This window comes from Rattus norvegicus, chromosome 2 (assembly GCF_021556685.1).
Source record: "Rattus norvegicus strain SHRSP/BbbUtx chromosome 2, alternate assembly SHRSP_T2T, whole genome shotgun sequence".
In the NCBI taxonomy this organism is placed as follows: Eukaryota; Metazoa; Chordata; class Mammalia; order Rodentia; family Muridae; genus Rattus; species Rattus norvegicus.
The window spans coordinates 95,685,955-95,708,701 of record NC_141535.1 but is presented as its reverse complement, the minus strand read 5'-3'; the positions used below and the strand labels follow the sequence as shown (position 1 = coordinate 95,708,701).

Here is a 22,747-nt window from a genome sequence, read left to right as displayed (position 1 = left end):
GTGGCATGAACAGAAGGTCCTAGTGTGTCATCTACCGAGCTTCTATAGGGCTTGATTAACTGACCAGAACTTCTGTGAGGTGAACATTGCAAATCCAGAACCCAGAGGCAGTCTTTAGCTATCACATTGCCTTCCTCTGAATCTGACCTAAGGTCTTTGTGACAATTAGGCAAATCCTTTGAAATTTACAGTCATACACCTACCTTTTATCAACCAAAAGACTAAGAATACCATCAGAGGCCCATAGCTGAAGTCTCTCTACTTTGCTTTAACCAATGGGTCCTAATTACGTTAGTGTTGCTGTGACAAACACAATAACCAAAATCAACATGAAGACAAAGGACTATGTCTGCTTACACTGCCAGCTAAAAGTCCATCACAGAGAACAGAGAAGGCCGGGGCTCAAGGCAAGAACCCTAAGGCAGGAACTGAAGCAAGGACCCTGAAGGGCACTGCTTACTGGCTTACTCTAACATGCTCAGCTGGCTTTCTTTTCTGTCCTGGGGCCACCTGTCTAAAATGTCACTACCTATAGTGAGCTAGGCTCTCCCACATCAATCAGCAAATAGAAAAATGCCCGAAGACAGGGAACAGACCATTCTGATGGAGATAATCCTTCATATGAAGTTCCTGCTTCCCAGTGGATTCTGTCAGGTTGATAAAGCATAAACATCTTACCTAGCTGTTGAATGTTTCTATTGATGCATTTGAAAAGTGCACCAATTCATGACATTCATTGTCTTCTTACTAGACAACGTCGTTAAATTATTGCCATGCTCAAATTGGGTGTTGGGTAGTCTATATCTGTGCTTCTAGGTTCTACTGTATTTGGTCCCAAATTAAATTTCTCCCACTCCTTTGAGATGAGGACTGTTTGAGGGTGTGACTGTTTGATGTCGCTCTGGTTTTTTGGTTGGTTTGCATAGACTTTAGTGAGTGCCCATTCTCAAGAACGCAGATGTTAACACTGTGCATTGAGATAATATATTCGTATCTATTTTTCTTTTTGACGTCTATTTCCCTGAACCTCTCACCCTGCTGTTGTATGGAAGCATTAAATCCTACCACTTAATGCCTACTTTTGTCTTTTCTTTGGCAGCGTCTGCACACTCATTGCATTTCTTTAAATAAATAAACAAACAAACAAACAAATGGATAAATAAATAAACAAATGGATAAATAAATAAATAAATAAATAAATAAATAAATAATGTCTGGCCCTATGGAGAAAACTTGTTCTTGCCTCTCCAAGGTAAGGATCAGAATACAGGTCTCCAGAAACCAGATAAAGAAGGGCAGGATATTATACCTGACCTCAGTTCTCCTAAGCAAGATAGGAAGCAGAGATGGGAATACCCCCAGAAGCTCCCTTACAGGACAGTATCCAACAGACAATACCAAGATCCCACTGCCTCAGGAAAATGTAGAGATTGAAGACAAAACCAGAAATTTTTTTCTAGAATTTCATGTTTATAACACAAAAAGCACCTCCACTCACAGGTGGGAACAGAAAGATGGGAAAAGGGCGAGATAGAGACAGAAACACACACACACACACACACACACACACACACACAGAGAGAGAGAGAGAGAGAGAGAGAGAGAGAGAGAGAGAAAGAGAGAGAGAGAGAGAGAGAGAGAGAGAGAGAGAGAGAGAGAGAGAACAAAGTCAGGCTGTAAAAACCTTTGCAAAAATCATCTCTGATTTTTGGAGCTCTTCACACATACCCTTTTCCCCATTGAGTTTGTATCTTATTTTCCAGCAAAGCTATCATCTCAGCTATAAATTATACAATTATAGAGAAAGCTACTAACTTTTAAGTACAGTAGCCAAAGTATTTAAGAAACAGTATCATGGTAGAGAAATGAGCAGTTATTGAGTATCTGTCAGCAGCATTTAGTAGAATCAGGAATGGTGATGTGCACCTTTAATCCTAGCACTAAGAAGGCAGAGGCAAAAAGGTCTCTGAGACTTCAACACCAGCAGTGTCCAAATAAATGGTTCCCAGAGACTCAGTGCCAAGTAGAGAGATCCTGTGCAAAAATAAACAAAAATCCCACATATAGTAGTAGCATTTAAGTGTTTTGAGTTATATCAAAGTGTATTAAGCTATACACATTAAGACTTAGAGATATAAATTAATAATTCTAAGACTGTTATATGTAATGCCACCCTGGAACTCAACAGTTAAATATATAACAGTAGATGGTAGCATCATATCTCTCAGTGTTGGAATGGGCATGCACAAGAAAGCAAGGGAATAGGTTACAATGATCATTATGAGAACAGAGTAATCTGAGACATTCGTATGTCTCAATTAGTTTATAGACATTTAGACACATGTACATGGTACATACAGAAATGTTTATTGGTATGTATACACACAGTTAGTACACATACACAGACTTTACTCTTTTGCATGGATGGCCTAATTAAGACACCACTGCCTGGAAACAAACTTGGTGTCTGTAGTTCAGTCTCTGTTACCATTCTTCAAAAAATGGAAATAGGGCTCCTTGAAGAAATGACCAATTGCGGTTCTAGGCAGTTCTGAGCCTGGAACAATTTGAAAACCCAAGGAATTGTTTCACACACAATGTGACTAACAGTAAAGAATCGTTAAACACAAGAACACAGGAGACAGGTAGGATAGACGAATACAGCCACCTGCTGACAAGGCTCTCAATGGAATATTTTAAACTATAAATAAGGAAACATTAGACTATTACCGAAATCATAAAGTCCATATCGCCATTAACCAATTGGATTAAATGATACATGAAGACACACAGATAAAGTTAATCTGGAGGGGATTCCCACATACTCACTGTTTATGCACAGAGTCTTCACATAGGTTGAACACAGCTCCCTATATGGTTGGCCTTCACATGGTGACTATTTTCCAACAGTAGTGACGGGCTTTACAACTTGACAACAGACCTGACTGTCTCTGTCAGCTCATCAAGGTGAATACCAACAGTCATATCATTGTGGCAATGTGTAGTCTTGAGATAACAGTGCTAAAGACACTTCACCTCTATGGTCACAGTACTCATAACCCCAGGAAACTGAGAGTTAGCTGGGACTAATCATAAGAGACTTAACAGGTGAGTAGAATGTAGCACCTTGGACAGAGGTGTAGTAAAGAGTCGAAGTCACTACAAGAACTAGAGAAGCCTGTATAATGGCAGCCCTTAGTCAATGCCTGAGTGTCCTTATTAATTGTAAGGAAGCTGATGTCATGTTCAGGGTAGAGCATCTTGGGAGTAGGATGTATGGAAATCTGGACTAATTCCTCAGTTCACCTACACATCAACCCTGTGCTAAAAAAAAGTGGCATCTTTTAAAGACTGAAAAGTACCAATATGTTGATATAGCTATAAAAATACATTGAGCGATTATTTATTATTTCTGCTAGTGATAACAGGCTTTCATTGCTGTGAAGAGAGTATGACCAAGGCAAATCTTATAAAGAAAATCATTAGTTAGGGCTGGCTTACAGTGTCAGAGGTTTAGTCTATTATCCTCATGGTGGGAAGCATGGCAGTGTGCAGGCAGACGCTGTGCTAGAGGAGCAGAGGTTCTGTATCTTGATCTGAAGGCAGCAGAAGGTGACTGATCCCAAAGGTGGCCTCCATAGTAAAACTCTCCCTATAAGAAGGCCATGCCCACTCCAACAAGGACACACCTCCCAATAGTGCCACTCTGTATGGACCAATGCATGAGACTCTGGGGGTTGTACCTATTCAAACCACCACACCGTTATTGTGGTTTCTTCCCACATTTCTGTTTAAAGCACACATCCAATGCTAGTGTCAGCTACATATTAGTGAGACTAAAGATGTTATTTCTCAGCTTTATTCTGCAATTGTGACCTAGAGGCATATACCTCTACGATGCAAGTTAAGAAATCAGACATGTGTGATTGGATGAAGAGTTTAATCTTATGAAAACAAGTCCCAGAGATGCACTGAGCACTGTCCCACATTTCAAGTGCATACATCCTGCACCCAAAACTCAGAATTATTAATTTTGTTTTGTGTTAATTCTGGTGGCTCCACTACTGCCTCTGCTCTGGAATTGATAGAGGGGTCGAAAGGTTTTTCTTTGCGTTTCTTTTTTGCCCTTATGCAAGTCAGTGCAAGATGCTGGACAGATTCCCAAGGTAATACTGCCAACCTCCAATGATGCTCAGGAGGAAGGCCAAGATACAAGGAATGAGGAATATCACCCTGCAGAACGCTAGTGATAAGGAAACTCCCTGCTTGGAAATGACTTTCTTGGAAAAGCACCAAAAAGAGAAAATCCTAAACTGCCCTTTGCCCTTTACACTACCAAATCCCTAAACCGTTGGTTTAGTCAGTAACTTGGAAGGAAGCAAAAGGGGAAGCTTGGAGGGAGAGATAACAACCTTAATAGCTGGCGCCAATTTAAACAAGCAAGGACAAGAGGCTTGTGTGCATCCATGCTTAGTTTGTCCCCTAGGGAAATTCTGAGAAATCCGTTGGGAGTTCAGCCATCTGCAGATGTGAAATTTGCCTCTTGGTTTTTCAAAGATTATCGCTTTCATCAAGGCAGTCTGGATAAAAAGCGAGGGCTGTGGGGTGCAAGGCGCTTGGGAGAAAGGTGGGAAGCACATCTATCTGTCCACTAGCAAACAGCTCTAAAATCCTGACATGACCCCTCTCCATGTCCTTGGGTGATTTCTCTGTTTTCCCTCTCTTCACTGGGTTGGAAGAACCCCATTCTATCACAATAGCAAGAAAAGGAGAGGTCCACAGCGTTCAGCGTTCATACCTGTTTTTACTGTTTGCTTGTGTGTGTGTGTGTGTGTGTGTGTGTGTGTGTGTGTGTGTTAAAAGCAAATGAATCGTGTTTTGAGGGTTTGTAAAAAGACCGGATGCCCATTTTAATGTTTTCGGAATATTTGACTGTTTATCTCAATAGACAATCATCCTCAAATTCGGCGAAATGAACAGTACTGATAAGGAAGATGGAGAGGGTGGGAAACCCACACATTCAGATGGAGCTATCCATGCAGCCGCAGTGACAGGGGAGCACAGAGAGCAAGGACGCTCTGCAAAGGAAGTCTGTCTGCCCTTTCTGTTTTGTTGCACAATCCGGTAATGCCGCGGGTGTAAAATCGGTCAGAGAAAATCAAACTCCATCCTGGGGAGCAGCGTCTTTCGGGTGCAGCTGGCAGACTCAGTTCCTGGAAACCAAAGAGGCGAGTCTCCCCCCCGCGGATCGCAAGCAATGTGCTGCTCCGGCGGGCGATGACTTCATGCAGCCGGCTTGGAGTAGCCAGCCGAGGCTGCAGCTGCAGGTGGGGCGGGGGCCTTGCGAGCCCAGAGAGCCCAGCACACGCGGCCGGGCGGGCGGGACTGCTGCCGGGGGCAGCCGGGACGCGCCTCTCCATCCCGAAGGTAAGTCGCTGGTCCGCGCTATCGGATCCGAGCCAGCTCTCCGCCTGGTTGGGGACCAGCTTTGTAGGACCCGGGAAAGAAGGTCTATCCCCGCTGCATTCTGCTGTGGGAAATGGAGCAAGGGAGTGAAAGGTTGATTAGCCTTGAACTGAGACGGGAAAAGAGGTGTTCCGATGAAACAAAGGGGCTTTTTAGACTCCAGCTCTTAAAGGTGATCAGCCATTTCCGTAGCAGGTTGGTTTAGATACTGATGAGTATTAGAAATGTAAAACCGTCTGAATGCCCATTTAACCTTTGTGTCTTCTACTTTCCCTCAATCATTCCCTGGTTTGGGAGACGCGTGTCCTTGAAAGCAGTTCTCCACTCCATGTCCTCCTTGCTTCTCTGCCATCCCTGGTGTGATACCAGGGTGTTTCTTTTCTCATCTCAATGTCATGACACCTGCTTGCTTCAATACAGTGCCTTTGGGAGTCAGGGTGTAAGGAAAACTTCTCTCCCCTCCCGAGTTCTGCTTGATGTGGGCTGCACTTGGCAACTTTTCCCTTTATTTTACATCTTTCCTGTCAATCCGCTGCTCATTGAGTTTCAGAGATGCTGTATCTCATAATCTCTTTACCTTCTTCACGTCCATGACTGACTTCATCAAGGACCCAACAAGGGCATTGCCTCACACAGACTTCCTTATTGGGTATTCCCTTAACATACCGTCTGTAGTTGTGCATTTGAAATAAAATGTCCTGCTTTCAGCTCAGGACCGACATGGTTTTCTTTAAGTGCTTTTCTTGCCATCACGTCGTCACCCTGGTTGGCTAACGAAAGGCTTGCTTGAGTGGAATAACAGAATACATTGGGTTGTGCGGGCTGCTCTCTGCATACATGGGTACAGAAAAACTGAACAACAGTCTCTCCAGTTCTTTTAAATATTTCTAGTTCAGCCGAGGTGTAAGAAATTAGCTGTCAGAGTTTGGGGTAACGGTTCCAAAAACCGAGTAGTGGGTATGCCCCAGGATTCCTCAATAACCTCAAACTGGGACTTTCCCATTGGCAGACAGAAAGCCTGGGAATCTGCCCAATCCCAAGCTTGGATTATCTGAGCATCCCCAGGTTTGTCTCCTCATGTACAGGACCCTCATACCCTCACACAACATGAACTTCCCCACCCACAACCCCCCACTCCCAGCTCAAGTCCTTATTCTCAGCTGGGGACATAAGTCTGAGTAATATGAAGCAGTTAAGATGGCTGTTTCGGGTGCTGAAAATGTGTGCCTAAACAAGAGAGCAGTTTCGGGAAGGAGGATTGTATGGAGCATATGAGCCAACATTCCATATAGGAGAAGAGCCGTCGTCTCTCCATGCTTGAAATTGGAAAGGCTGTTCGACTCAACAGCCATGCCGTTTTAGTCAGTCAAGGTAAAGCAGAGAAACCCAGGAGGGACTTTAACCTAGACATGACACCTATCACCTCTTCCAGTGTTACCCACCGATTCTCTGCTGCCGGGCTAATTCTACTGTGTTCACTAGGTGTGCTGCTGTTACTTTTATAATTACAAATTCTCTTTGGTGACATTCTCTCTAGGAAGATCTGAGTTTGCCCCTTTGTCTCCACCTTCATTAGCTGGGCAGAAGGAGGAGTTTCCCACCATGAAATAGACCACCCCAGGAACTGGCTCTGAGGTTTTCAGGAACTGGGGTCATTTCTCTGTGTGTTTATTGTTGACTGCATCTTGAATATGTTTTTGTTTCACGTTTTAAACACTTGAGATTCTATCGTTTTGATTCAATCACATTTTCTAATGAAAGAAACAAAGAATAAGGTTGTAAAAGTCCTCACTTCCTCACTGTCCTTAATTTTAAAATACGTAACAAATCAATTCTTTTTCTGAAAAATAACTAATGTTTATATATACATGTCTATTATTATTTTTAATAAATTGGCAATTATGTAATGATCACTTGATCCTACAGGAACACAAACAAGAGCTATATGATTTGGTTAAAAGAGAGATGCCTGAGACCATCCTGATGGTGGCTAAAAATTCAAGGCTGTGTTATTTGCTTTCTAAGAAAACTGAAATATCTGGCAAGAAATTGCTTCAGGATCAAGGGGACGCTGCTTAGCGAGCTGGCAGGATGCCTGCCAATGTTTTCACAGGCGAAACTAATCCACCATGTGAAGGCCTGAGTTAAAGGCACCTAAAGACATCCATTTCATTCAGGCACAACTGGGGAGGAGGTGACACATGAGAACTCCTGATATGAACCTGGTTGTGTTTAAACTATTTTGAGAAATATAAGTTCAGAGCTCTAAGCAGAGATGTGTATATGTGTCCACAAACAAATGTGCATACACATACACATGTACACACATACACATGTACACACATACACATACATACACACATATTTACACTCACACATGTACATGCACATACATACATACATTCACACATATACACACACATAAACATTTGCATGTACTCACATATATACATGTGCACACACATATACATATGTACATGCACAGAAACATGCACACATGTATGCATATTCACACATATACAGAGAAACATGCATACATACACACATGCACACACATACACAAGGAACATACACACATATTCACACATACACAGGAAAACACCCATTTGCACATGCACACACATATGCACACACATGTACACATATATACAGATACATATACATACACAGGAACACACACAGAGACACACATGCTCTCACACACACTCACATAGATGGTGCTTTCACTGAGATCGAGTTTTTATCATGTTTCCTTTAGTCCACATGTTGAGAGAGGGAGACGAAGAGAGAGCGAGAGAGAGTTAGTTGATTAGCTGGTGATCAGAAATGAAGGAGGGATAGAGAATGGAATGGTTCACGGGATCAAGTGTTAAATGAGCTGCAAGTGTTCATGTAGGTCTGACAAGATGGAATTTATGCCAGTCAGTTGCTTTCCAACCACAGAAACATTGTGTGTTGAGTGGGCAGGATTATCAGAAGCTTGGCAGGCACCAATTGAGAGATCAGAGGTGACTCCTCATGACAAAGGAGTATGAGTGGTGTTTCACTGCTGCCAGTAGCTGCCACTGAGACAGCCTTACATAGAAATGATGAAGAACAGAAAAGACAGAGGAAGAAATGTCATATCTTTTTTTATCCAGTGCCTCCACTGTGACTGAGTAGGGAAAATGGGATCATATTAGAACTCTGGTCTACTCTGGGTGAAAGTATGAGACCCTGCCTTAAACCAACGCCAAAAGCTACTTTGAACATTACCAGTGGTGCCTTGATTGATAAAGCTCTCCAATACTTCCCTCCTTTCTGTAGTTATGATAACTAATCCCTAACACACAGGGTGATCGCTCATCCGACTTCTCTCTAACCCTCTGAAGCTCATCCATGCCAGCTAAACATAAACTCACTTCCGGTGCCTTCCTCCTGATATTAGACCTCCACGTTTTTACCAGTTAACCATCCTGCATGTTTTGAAGTATGTCCATAGATGCCACTGCCTCTTGTGTGAAGCCTTTTCTGATAAGATATGCTTTCTTCTCCTTTGTCTAAATCCCTATAGTTCTTTCTGTCTTAAACCATTGTGTGAATGTGCACTGTGTCCTTATCAAGAGCAGACATGAAAGAAAGAAAGAAAGAAAGAAAGAAAGAAAGAAAGAAAGAAAGAAAGAAAGAAAGAAAGAGAGGAAGGAAGGAAGGAAGGAAGGGAGGGAGGGAGGGAGGGAGGGAGGGAGAGAGAGAGAGAGAGAGAGAGACAGACAGACAGACCGACCAACAAGAAGGACATGGGCTAAAATCAGCGTATTACCTCAACCAACTGTGCAGCACCCTTCTATGTGCATTCGTGGCAAATGTTCATGGAATTTTCATGACGAAAGGAGTCAGAACTCTGTGCTGACAAGTGTGCAGTTGAGCATGGCCAGAGCTGACAGCTGCAGTCCATTTTGAAACACACACGTTAATCATCAAAAAAACGTGTATCTCCTTTATGTGTAATTTATTCTTAATATTGCTGTGTTCAGGAATTTGTCAGTGAAGGAAACGATAATAAATTATGCGCATCTGACAAACAGCTTACAGTCTAATGAGCTACATACCACGTTGGACAGAAATGCACTGACATTCTTAGCAGTACTGTAAAGAGGCTGGAGCCAGCTGGCATAGCCGCTCCTGATTCAAACAGGTGTGATAAAAACAATAGTAACCTAGACAAAATTCAAGAAGGGGAGGTTAAGTCTCAAAGGACTCCCTCAGATGTCACTTCTTTTACATTCCCCTAAATCGCCTGGTTTCTAGCCAAAATATAATAATTGCAGAAGAGCAAACACCGAATGTAATTTTTAAATCTTTACACTACCTGCACTCATGATATATTTATATTTTATAGTATATTTTATAATTTTTTAAAATGGTGCAAAGTGTGCACACATATAGGAAACTAGAACATATATATATGTATATATGTGTGTGTATATACATAGTATATGTTTTATGAGTTTTAAAATTAGTGTAGTAATTTAATTATGTAAAATTTGAAATCAATGTAACACATCAACTTACCATTTTAAACTAGTTTAATTACATACATTCATGATGTTGTACAAATGCCATGCTACCCATTCTCAGAAGCTTTTTGTCACCCTGAGCAGATTTTTTTGTGTGTTAAATAGTAATCTGTCATTCTCTGTACTATCAGCCACCTAGTAAGCTCTGCATTCTGTGCCCATAAGTTTGTCTATTTTGTGTCAGAAAAAGTGGAAACATTACACCAGTTGTCTTATTATGTCTGGCTTTTATATTTAATATGGTGCTTTCAGAATTCATCCGTTCCATTATGTGTCAGGACTTCACTCCAATTGAAAACTATTTTATCTATACTTGGACTACAGTCTGCAATTTTTTAGGTGCAGATCACTTTCAGTATACTGTACTGCTAACTTGCATCAAGTGTTGCAGCAGTCTTGTAGTATTTACTAAATCTGTATGCGTATGCCATAATTTATTCAGTCAAAAAAGTTGATAAGTATGTATTAAGTCCAAAATTGTCTTGTGGTTGCAAGCCATGGGTATGTGTTTATGGACACAGCGGTTTATGTGAATATAACATAAAAGTTAATAATTTTTATATTTGGTGGAAGTATGCCTGAACATGGATGTTTGACTTTCTAAGCTAATTTTAAAAATTCTGACCGTCTGTAGAGGGCATTTATGTTTACTCTCGAGCCATTGCAAGGACGCTTACAAGTGAGCCTAATTAATGAAACAGTGTAGCACAATCTGAAGGAGGAGGTAGTCTCACATTTTGTCATTTGTGGTTTGCAAAGAGAAACAAACACTCTATATAAATATTGGGAGATTTCAAGTCTCACATATTTTGTCATTTCAAACTAGTGCCAGTGCCGCGCAGATGCCGTGTCTTGTAGAAGGGATGGATTGGTGTACAATGATCTGGAGCAGCATTCTTTTGTTTCAAGATGTGGAAATGGATCAGTGTGTCTAGCCTAATGTAAGGCAAGCTCCGTTTTTTAAGCTCAGATACATGTGCCTGCTTTATGGGAACTCGTCAGCCTTTTCTGTTTCTCTCTGGTGCTTCCTTTTAGTTTTAGTGTTTGCAAGATGGAAAGCATAAGAGGAAAGATGGACGTAACTACTCAATGCATGAGGATATTTCCTTCCTCACGTGCAGGGCGGGAGAAATACCACAATGCAAAGATGAAGACATGAGTGCTTTGTCATGTATTTAAAACTCATGGGTTGCAAGAGTTTGTATTTAATGGGCAAAATCGTTCCACAATGTTGTTGCCCCTAGACGTGTGCCAGTAGTAAATTCTGAATGTTTCTCCCCCGTTTTTTGCTACCACTTAGGGTCTTAGTTGTCAAATGAAATTTGTGTTTTAACTCACTGGCTGACAAGACGAGCTACAGTAAGTTGCTTTTCCTCTGTCAACTTGTTTTCTAAAATTAAAAACAGGAAACCTAGAATAGTTGCGATTATTTAAACAATAACTTAATAAGGTAGGTGTGGTGGTGTCTGCTCGTAACCCGCTTCGTCCAGCAAGAGGGCTGCTTCTTGCCTGTTTCGTACTGTGAGATCTGGCCTTGAAAGCAAACAGAAACAGTAGAAAAACAAAATTCACTGTAATCTCTGATAACGGTAGTAGTGGGAGTGAGTAAATACCTTCCATTTTTACTACTTTTGTGAGATGTTTATAAGGATAGCTTGTAACCGCATCGCTTCCTAAGCATCGCCCTGACATAAGTCGAACTGAGTTGGAAATGCCTGAGCCTCCCTGGATGCTACTTCAAAGCAGTGGGCTCTGATCTGACAGTGCTGTGGGAATTAGGCTTAGCTTCTATTTTTGACTTTTGAGCAGCTGATTGGATAACCTGACACACGCGCTTGGCATCTCCTGTCCTCTCTGAATTATGCTCCATGTCCCCTCACACTTCTCAGTGACTCATTATCAGAAGTGACGGTGAGGGTTCGATAGGAGGGTGTTGACTTCAGAAGCCAAGCACCATGAAGAAATGGAAGTGCCTCTTTCCTGCACCGTCACCGCTGCTGTTTGCTTTTTCCAGTGACAGTGTTGAATCCCCAAGGGAAAGAAGGACGGCTTTAACCCATAAACACTCTTAATGGCCGTCTCTTCCCCTTCTACTCTCGAAGCGTCTGAGAGACTGCTGCGCGTGTCTGGGGAAGAGGCGAATCTTTTCTCAAACCAATTTCTATTTAATTGTTCTTGAGAATTTTGGATAGCGCTCTTTGATTAATGTGTAAAAATTGTTGACATTTTATATAGCTAATCAAAATAGTTAAATTACGAAAAGGGAAAATTAACCGGTAACTTTATGGTACATCATCACTAAGAGCTGCTTTTCATTTGTTTCGTAGTTGAATATTTGAAGCTCACAAATTTTATATTCACAGAGTGGTTCATTGCTAGGTTCAGCTAATTAGGTTTAATGAACAACAACTTTTAACTAATATTTTTAAAATGCAATACCTGAAGCACAAATTCTCTGGTACGATGACTATCAAGGGAATCCTCGAAGAGCAGATTTCAATTTTGGTTGTTGTCGCATGGCTCTCTTTTATTTACATAGAGAATTTATTTCTGCTTAATAAAACAAGTATGAAAAACACCAAGAGTTCTAAGTATTATATAACATGAAAATCATTGCTCGAAATTAATGTTGCAGGTTGAGAGAGGGCTCAACCATTAAGGTTGCCTGTTGCTCTTTGAGAAGACCCGAGTTTGTTTCCCAGCATCCTCACGCAGAAATATACAACTACCAGACTCAGGAGATCAGGTGTTCCCTTGTGGCCTTCAGAGGCACCTGTACTCACATCATATATCAACATTCAGAATCATACACATACGATTTACTAAAAACAAAAACTTAAGTGAGATGTCTGTGGTGATTGGCAGCTCCAGCTGCATTTGCAGCTATTCACTGTGATTGAGGGTCTCTTCGAGTTTTTCCGTGGCTAGAATATCATCACCTTCCATGAAAAGCGTAAGCCATTAGTGACTATCTCCTCAATTCAGAGCTAATAAATGGGCACCGTAAGCTATTCATCAAAGGCTTGACGTGGTGCATGGCCTCATTCTAAAGTGTGGTCTTGAGAACAAGGAAAACATCTCTAGGAAAGATACACACATTTCTGCATTTGTACCTTTATTGCAGATTAATTGAAGTGTTATGTGTGTGTTGCAAACTAATATTTTTAGTCAGTTATCGTGAATAGATATTTGTAGATTATGTATGTGTGTATCATGGCGTTATTATTTCAGATATTTGATTACTACAAAGTTAATTTCATTTAGAAGTTGGATAATACATGTTTTCAGAATTAAATCTTACCAGAAAAACTCAAAAAACCAAAACTTTTTCTTGCATTTTAAGATCACATGTTATACCTTCTTTTAATTATAGGCATTTATTTAAATGTTTAATCAAACATTCATTTGCAGGAGGAAAAGGCCTGAAAAGTGTGGTTTTTCAGCTTGAACAACAGACTAATTTAATTTATATTTTCATCAATTAAGTGTTATCAGTCCCTGTCATCAGACTTTCTCGTTTGAGTAATACCTTGTCCAATGCAAAGGATCTTTCCTGTATGTTTGCATTTCTAAACGTTTTCACAGTGCCTTTTGGAGTGTTAACTTCTGAACAGAGTTTTAGAGCCCGGACCCATATGCAGACAGTGCATATCATCAATCAGCAATGGTAGTTTAGGAATGTTAGTTCAACTATAAAGTATTAACATGTTGAAAGTGCTACAACTTAGGGGTCAGACAAATTTGAAGGTTACTGATGTTACTGTAAGGATTTCTCAGAATTGCTGCTTGTCCATGCTTAAAGCAAGAAAGGATCAGTGTACTTTCATCTGCTTTAACAGATTTAACATCCATACGTTGCTTTTAGAACAAAGAGGGAGTTTACTTGTACAGATGCATTGAATAGATGACCATTATTAAAACTGAGGCAAAGATGCTAAATGGTGAGTGTTTCCATCAATGTCTCAAATAACAAGGCTGAAAACAGTGAACCTAACAGGGGAAAGTGGATTACTCCTCATCCCTGAATAAATACAAGCAGTTGTGTTTTAGAAGTATTATATAATCCTCAAAGCATTTCAGTGTCCACTCTCTCATTGGACCATACCAACTCCCTAATGCTGGGAGAACAAGAATCACGCTCATGTTTCAGAGAGAGAACCTGAAGCTCATGAAGGCTAGGGACATGCCACTTTAAGGAGTATCTATATGAACAGCAGTGCAAAATTCAAACTCACTTCAAGACATGCTCTCCTCCCTGCTAGAGTATGTAAGATATGAATATAAAAATGAGAATTCAGGTTCAGTCTGCTACTGATTACGGATTCCTTGGCCGTCCTCATTGCAAATCTGCACCAGGAAGCCCTCTCCGAAGGTATTTGCATCAAGCCAAGGATGGATCTGTTTGGCATCCATCCTCTCAGTTGTAGTTCACTCCTCTACCCCACCCCCGAAAATATCCTAGCTGCTGTGCCTTGGGACTATGAACTACTTCCCCAGAATATACTATGCATAGCAGTTGAAGGTTGGAATTTGAATAAGCAAACATGAGCACTAATGATGGTTCCGATTTGAATAAAATTCCGATGCAGTTTGCACTTGTATAGTTCTTCCATTACTGAGACTGTATGTTTATTTATATATGTGCACATTCTCTAAGTCCAACTTAAGGCTAATTTTCTAGACTTTAGTATTATTTCTGAACCTAATTGCAACATAAAACTGTATAATACCCTGTATTAAAAGGTGTCCAAATGAGACAGAAAACCCTCTCCTATAACTAAACTACATCACCCAAATTCAATTCATTTTGACAGTTAATAATTAAGACACTTGTTTATGAGATTTGAATTGTTTAACGCTTCTGAAACATCAGCACTCTAACACAATTTTTAAAGTAATCTAGAACCTGCTGGGTATTCTTTCAACTCCTACAAAAAAGCATGAAAGTAAATACATTAATATTTTGAACTTTGGTCAAGAGTTTTTTTTTTAAGTTAGTCACTTACTGTTATTGAGATTCCAAATGTGGTTTTAGTACCTGTTTATTCTGTTGTTGTTGTTGTTGTTGTTGTTGTTGTTGTTCTCCTGTATCAGTTTCTGCAATGGTTTCCTATGTGCCATCATTAGTTACTGAGGCAGAACCTTTACTACCTATTGTTTCTTGGTTTCTTTAACGTCTGATACTGAAAACCCAGGGTGCACATTGGTTATTAAAATGTCAGGGTTTGGAGATTTAAGCTTTCAGTTGTAGTAAAAGCTAGAAACTAGAAGAATGGGCGTGGGGAAATGGGTCAGCTGATATGTACTGCCTTTGCAGAGAGTCCGAGTGCTGCTCTCAGTCTCTCTTTTGGGCTACCCTTAAATGAGTGTTCCTTCAGGTGAGATCGGACCTTCTTCTTTAGCCTACGCAGTCCCTGGCACTCACAAGCACACGCAGACAGACACACGCTTCAAAATAAATCTTTAAAAGTAAGATAGAGGAATAATCCATTATTCCTCCATTTAGCCTGTCATCTGCTCACACTGTTTCCTCTTCTGATTGTGCTGTCCAGTCAGGGAAGGAACAGCAGTTTGCTGATCGCGTGCTGAATTTCTGCTCATGGCAATGCCAGAGGAACACATTATCATTCCTGTTTCACAGAAGGACCAACCAGACAGAGGGTGATATTGAGCACATTGTCCATGGCTGCCCAAGAAATGCAGGATTCAAGCTAGGGGGTCTGTTGTGAGAGTCCACATTCTCAAGCACAATATTCCCACCTCTTCCCTTTGTTCTCCTGTTCCTCAAGCATCAAACCGGAGTGAGGAGAAATCAAAAGCCTGCGCATTTGTTTCTGCTACATGCTAGAAAGTTCAACTTAAGATTTGCAGAGACTTAATAGAATAAATACCTCTGCATTTATTAGCATAATACCTCTATTAATACTATCAGATGGAGACAACATGTAAATTTCCAATCATCACCACAAGTGAAAACTCATGACAGCCTCATTTTGTAATATGAATACTTATAGTAACTTTGGCAGCAATAATTCTATGATTTCTTAAAATTATTATCTGATACATTTCTGCCTTTAACTCTCAACTTAGTTCTTTCTGTAAATACTTTTGGTAAAAAGGCACAGATATTGGTGAGCATTTTCCTTTTGTTTTTGAGGTGGATTTTGCTACATGTACATAGCCTGTCTTAAGAGTGTCAGTTGCTGGGATGAGATGCCAGAAAGGCAACATTGAGAAGAAAGATTTATTTGCCTTACATAACCTCACAGTCCATTGTGGAATGTCAAGACAAGAACTCAAGCTAGCTGGGAACTTGAAGGCAGGAGTTTATGCCAAGGCAACAGAGCAGGGCTATGTACTGGCCTACTGCTCAACCTGCTTTCTTATAGAACCTAGGCCCTCCATCTTAGGAGTTCTTCCACCCACATCGATCACTAATTAAGAAAGTGTTCTACAGGGTTGCCTATAGTCCAAATTTACCAGCCAGTTGCTCAATTAAGGTCCCCTTCTCTCAGATGACTTAAGCTTGTGTCATGACATAAAATTGGCCAGCACATAACCAACATTTTGAACTTAATATGTATCTCAGTCAGGCCTTGAACTTTCTGTGAAGTCTAAGTTGATATCAATATTTTTATCTTCCTACCTTATCCTTTTGCATTATTAGGATTATTATAGACTTACATTACCATTCTCTGCTTTCCAGTAAGGTTTGTAATTAGGTTTGCATCATTGGGCGAATTGAGGAAAATGTATAGCTTTTATTAGAAGGGAAGTAAATTTGTCTAATGCTAAACCTACTTGTGTATAACTTGATGCATAGCTACACTTCCATTAAAGAAGGCTGTGAAATCAAAGTGTTCACTATTACATAAGGATAGTGTGTGCATTAAGGTCCCAGGCATGGTTTCCTTTTTCTTCCTCATCTACTGCCTCAGCTGTGAGAGCAAGTACAGCAAATGTTTTGGCTATCAGACCTGTCTGTTCTCTTTCCACACAGCAGCATGGTGGGCTTCATACCGCAGTACAATAGAGGTTTATCTTGTACCGGCTGATTGATTCCATGGAAGAGAATACAAACCTTGCATTTCCTCAACTCAACATCTAATTTTATACAGAGATTCAGAAAGTGATAACTTGTCTACAGCAAGACACTACCAACCCTCTGGATTGAGAGTTTTCAGAGGCTGTCTGTCTTTGATAGGAGGTAATTGCAGTTCTGTTAACATGTACTCTGGGCTAGTTTCCTGTTATTTGCAGTTTGAACCTGTTTTTGTCTTCCTGTACTGCAGCCTAGAACAGTTGTGGGCTTTATTCAAGATAACTTAAGAGTTTTGTTATGTTAGGCATCGGGAACTCAATGTACCGATAGCTCACAATAAATTGTTAATGGTAGTATACATGCTGCACTTCAGCTTACAAGCAAGATGTTTAGAGAAGTGTTCTCAAGTCAAGAGCCAACCAGGAAAAAAGTACAGAAATCTCAGTTGAGTGTGTGTGTGTGTGTGTTTGCATTTTAATGTATCTTATTATTTTTTAGTTATGTATGAGTATATGCATGTATGTGAACCACATGCGTGCCTGGTGCCCATGGAATCAGCACAAGACATCTGATTCCCTGGAACTGAAGGTATAGATGGTTGTGAGCCACCATGCATGCAATGCTAAGGATCAAACTTGGGTCCTTTGCAAGAGCAACAAGTGCTTTTAACCAGAGCCAATTCTCCAGACCATGTTTGACATTTGGGGGGGGGGGTAGAAAAAAATCTTACAGAAAAATTTCTACGTTACTGATACGTGAACACTTTAGCTGAGCTTTATTGTATTAAAAACCAGCACCACTTTTATTTTTCAAGTAGAAGATTTGAGAAACTAAGCAGCAATAATGATGGGAATTCTTTCATGTGGTAGACGTTTTCATGTCTGAATTTCAGTTTTGTTTCCTGACCCTAAAACTGCATGAAAACCTTCTAAGGTGTTTCATGTACTTCAGGAATGTACATAAAAATCAGGAAAATCTTGATTCTGTAATTCTGTGTTTTGTCACTAGGAAGAGTGACTGGGTAGGACCCCCGAATGCATATTTCAATCGTGATTCTGAAGCTATTTCTTTTGATGGTCAGGAAATGTTAGTGCTGCACTGTCTACAGTAACTGGGAACATGGTCAAGTTGCTGTCAGTAATGAGCTTGAAGACATTCACATTATTTAAACTATCTATTCTCCTGCACATTAACAAATTACTTCCAACTCTGAAAATTGTATAGACCATGCATCTAAGAAGAGAAGGATATGGGAGAACTTTAGGGAGGAGAAATCATGATCAGAGTATATTGTATGAAAAAGATTGAATAAAGCCTAAAAGGAAGTGATTACTAATCACATTTTCTGTCAGGGTATGGATAACTTGGGTTCAAAGAATTGGGAAATTGACTTAGCCCTTCTGGGACTCCAGTGTTCTGTTTTTATGTCTTACTTTTCAAATGATCTCAATTCTGTATTCCTGTATGACTAGAACTAATAAGGAATTAAGCGACATCACTAACAAAAAAACAAAACAAAACAAAACAAAACAAAAAAAAACCATAACTGCATGATTAGGCAAGATGGGTCTTCTATTTGTGAAAGCATTCTTTGGGATTTGTCTTGCTGAGCATCATTCTCCAGCTTTGAGTGGGAACAGTGACATCAGAGTGGACATCATTCAGTACATGTCTGTGGGAGCCACAAGGAGTAATGCTTTCCCCCAGCCATTGATTTTCTATAGGCCAAGCCAAGATAAGTAAAATTTCTGTCAAAAGACCATCAGTAAACATTAGTGATGATGAGTGTGGGCTATTGACTGTTTAAAAAAAATATGAGCATCACTTTGATTGCTTGTCAAGCATTTGACATCTGAGGACAAAAAATACTCTTTGAAATGATGAGCATTTTGTTTTATTAGTTGTCCTTATGAGAAATAATCCATCAAGTGGAGAACCCGTGTATAGGAGAGCTGCCAAAACATCAGATTGATTTCTGCTAAAGAGTCTTTATGGTCACTGTATGCTTCAAACTGTGGTTGACTTCAGTCCATTGTAAAATACCGACAGTAAATGTCCAATATAAAAATCTACTTGAATTTGCTTTCCTGAATATTCTTGGCATTTTCTTGCATTGTCTCACCTTTCCTGGGGATGATGGAAAAGAGCTAGGTGTCAGCTTTAGTATGAGTCACAGCCATGATGAGAGCTGGGAAAAGCAGGATTTGTGGAGAATGACTGATGCCGTACCTCACTTTTTTTCTGACAAATTCCTATAAAGTTCTTTTGTTGTCAGTCTGTAAAGTCTGACTAACAATGGCAGAGTGAGACTGTGGAAGAAGAGCATTGTGGGAGAGACTCGGGCACTGACACTGACCCAAGTTTCACTCTCCATGCTGTCCACGACATCTTTCTAGAAGATAATAACTGGAAGCCCGGGGGTTATCCTACGATTAGCACAGCGTAGTGCTACTGTCCTGCGTAAATTTGTTATGAGATTGTCCTACAGTGTCACTCCTAACCTTTGGGCAAATTCAAGTTTCAACCTTTAACCACTTTCAGCTAGGTATTTTTCTATGCAAAACAAATGGTTATTTTTCTTCTTGATCACTAAAAAATATCAGGAAACACAAGAGCCTGTTAAAATTGATAATATTAAGTCCCATATAGTTTTCACTTAGATGGGTTTTCATATACATAGCTAAAATTAGGAGTATTTATTTTTCTATAAGTTGATATGTAGCAAGCATAATTGCCACATGACATCTTTCTGCTGGTAAGTATTTACATGTTAGTTATAATTAGAAATTAATTTAAAATAAATGAACACATGCAATATGTGATAAAACTAAATTGTGGAGTAAGTTCATCTGCCATCAGGAGCATGATGGGATATGAAAGTAGCAAGGGAAGCCATGCTGTCTGAGTCAGACGGCAGAGATGATAAACATGAGCTTCTTTAAAAGAGCTACAAATGGATGTGGTTCTGAAATGGGAAACAGCAAAGACTAGAGGGAAGAAGCTGAATGCAGATTATTACTCAGTAAATCATCACCCAAATCTATGTGTTTTGAACTTTGAAACAGTTTTAAGTAGTTTATATGAACCCAAACATTATTTTTATCCCCTCACAAATATTTATATAGTATACTGATAGATGATTACAAAAAATATTACAACTCTACAGTGAGAAGAAAATACTTCTTTATTTAACCCATCATATCTGGATATATAAGAAATATGCATGTTCACTCTCCCTCTCCTTTCCTCTCCCCCTCCTTTCCTCATTCTCTCTCTCTCTCTCTCTCTCTCTCTCTCTCTCTCTCTCTCTCTCTCACACACACACACACACACACACACACACACCCCACACACACAACTTTTCACAACTTAGCCCAACCCTGGGATTTCATCTAACCCTCACAATCAGTTCTTCCTGATAATAGTTGTAAGTGCTGTCTTCTGTTCTCTATACCAATATCCTGGTACATGATAAACTGTGAGTACCATGCAGAACTCAGTAGCCCTCAGCATCCGGAAGTCTGGTCATGCCAGACGTGGGCAGCCCACAGAGCATGGCCCACCACATCCATGATGTTGTCCCTTCTCTTTCTCAGATGGCTCAGAATCCATCAGCTTAGTTTCCTTCAACCTTTAGTCAACCTCACTGTGAGTGTCATTCTCTGATGGTGATTTCCTAAGGGGAAAATACTCTGCATTCACCCATTTGTTTCTTGGATGGAGTAAAAAAGCAATAAATAAGCAAACAAACATAAGTAAGATAGCCACAAAACTTCAATGAAATCTCTTTGTGAAAATTTTAGGCTTAGAAGGGACATCCCCATAAGAACAACAATACCAACCAACAAGAACTCCCAGGGACTAAACCACCATGCAAAGTGTACACATGGACAGACCCATGGCTCCAGCTGCATATGTAGCAGAGGATGGCCTTGTTGGGCAACAGAGGGAGGAGAAGCACTTGGTCCTGCCAAGGCTGGAACCCCAGTATAGGGGAATGTCAGGGCTGGGAGGCAGGAAGGAGTGGGTGGTTGGGTGGGGGAAGGGGAATAATGTTTGAAATGTAAATAAAAATTCCAATTAAAAAAAAAGGTTAGCCTTTTGTCTAAACTCATCAAATACCTTATGCCTACTATCAGAAAATTAAATATACCCTTGACCCTACAGAGTTGTTATCCACAAATAAAGAAGAATGTCTGAAGAGCCACGTACAACATTCAACCCCACAATGCTGATTCCTGACTAAATTTTTCCCCACTCATGCCGAGTGACATGCTGTTTCAAATATGCATGCTGTATCCCACCTCCGATACACTTTTCATTATATATTGACCTCACTAAATAAATAATATATTTTGAAATTTTTTCTCTTCTTCTCAGCTAGTGTGCAAATTCCCTGTGGACCAAGTGTGGATTTTTATGACTAGTTTTTAACTGCAGTACCTGCTCACACATGTTGGGCCATAAATGCTACTGATACTCAATAAGCACTGCGAGACTGCGGGGGATCTCGAGTGAGGAAGGATGAAGAGGAGGTGAAAAGAGATGTAGGAAATGAAGAGATGAAAGGAAAGAGGGGTGCAGGGAGAACGGTGCAATGTTCTTATTATGTCATAAAATACAAATTTTAGTTGACAGTATGCATTTCCTTCATTCCCCTAAAATGGGCATTAATTATGCTGTCATCATAATTCCCATTACCAAGTCCTCCAAAACACTGTTCCCTTTCTACCATTTTTGCTGCAGTGTCTGCCTTGAGTTTCTCTTCCTGAAATGCTGCACTGTCCTTTACAGTCTTACAGTTGCTTTCAAATATAAATGAGAGGTCCTATTCTAAAGAATTTCTTTAGATACACTTGTGCTTTCTCTGTGTAGACTCCCTGCCCTGATTGTCATGTTGCCACTGAACCCACTCTGTATTATTGCGTCTGGTAAATATGTGATCCCAGCTCTACAGTGGAGTACTCAGAGTCAATAACTGTTTCCTCTTTCTAGAATAAATGACTTGCGCGTGACAGTTGTTCACAGATACTGAACTAATCAATGAACCAACTATCCACTCTTGCCCTCAAGACAAGGTGCTCTGAATTTCTTTCAAAATTTACAAAACTGAGGAATATGCAATAATGAATGCTCGCACAGGTCAAAAGCAAGGGCGATCAGCCAGCATAAATATCAACGGCTTTGCCATTCGGTTTTTATGTGCGCTGTCACAACTGTTCTGCAGCCTTCTTGCTGTATCCAGAAGGCACTGTGACCTTGGAGTCAGCCACTACCTTTGGCTCTCACACTGTTTCTACTCTCCCTTCCCAAGTACTCCCTGAGCCTTAGGAGCAAGAGTGCTTGATAGGTTTCTCATTCAGATGTGATCATTCCACAGTCTCTTCTTAGTCTCTGCACCTTGATCACTTGATTGTCTGTGTTAATCACCAACTTAGACAAATAACAGCTTCTGCGACGAGGGTGAGAGATGCACTGATCTACAGGTAAAAGGGACAGTCATTAGGATTCGGTTTTAAACTATTTTTAGGAGAATAATTGCAGTAGGTTTCTCCCTAGGTCATACGGCTTTTCTAGCCATGGGTTCATGGCCTGATAATGGTGCCAGATTTGTGTGGGTTTCATCTGTGGCGCAGGGTGTAACTACATTCAGAGAGGGTTTGGTTGTTCCCAAGATGTTTGT

At 40.4% G+C, this 22,747-nt stretch overlaps 1 protein-coding gene across 1 annotated transcript in view; it reads left to right on the top strand.

Annotated features, from left to right (window-relative positions):
• The first annotated feature begins 5,315 nt into the window (after positions 1-5,315).
• Pkia (cAMP-dependent protein kinase inhibitor alpha) overlaps positions 5,316-22,747 on the top strand; it is a 74,337-nt gene continuing 56,905 nt past the window's right edge. Inside the window, 1 exon segment of the mRNA NM_053772.2 lies at positions 5,316-5,427. The gene's annotated coding sequence lies outside the window, so the exon portion shown is untranslated.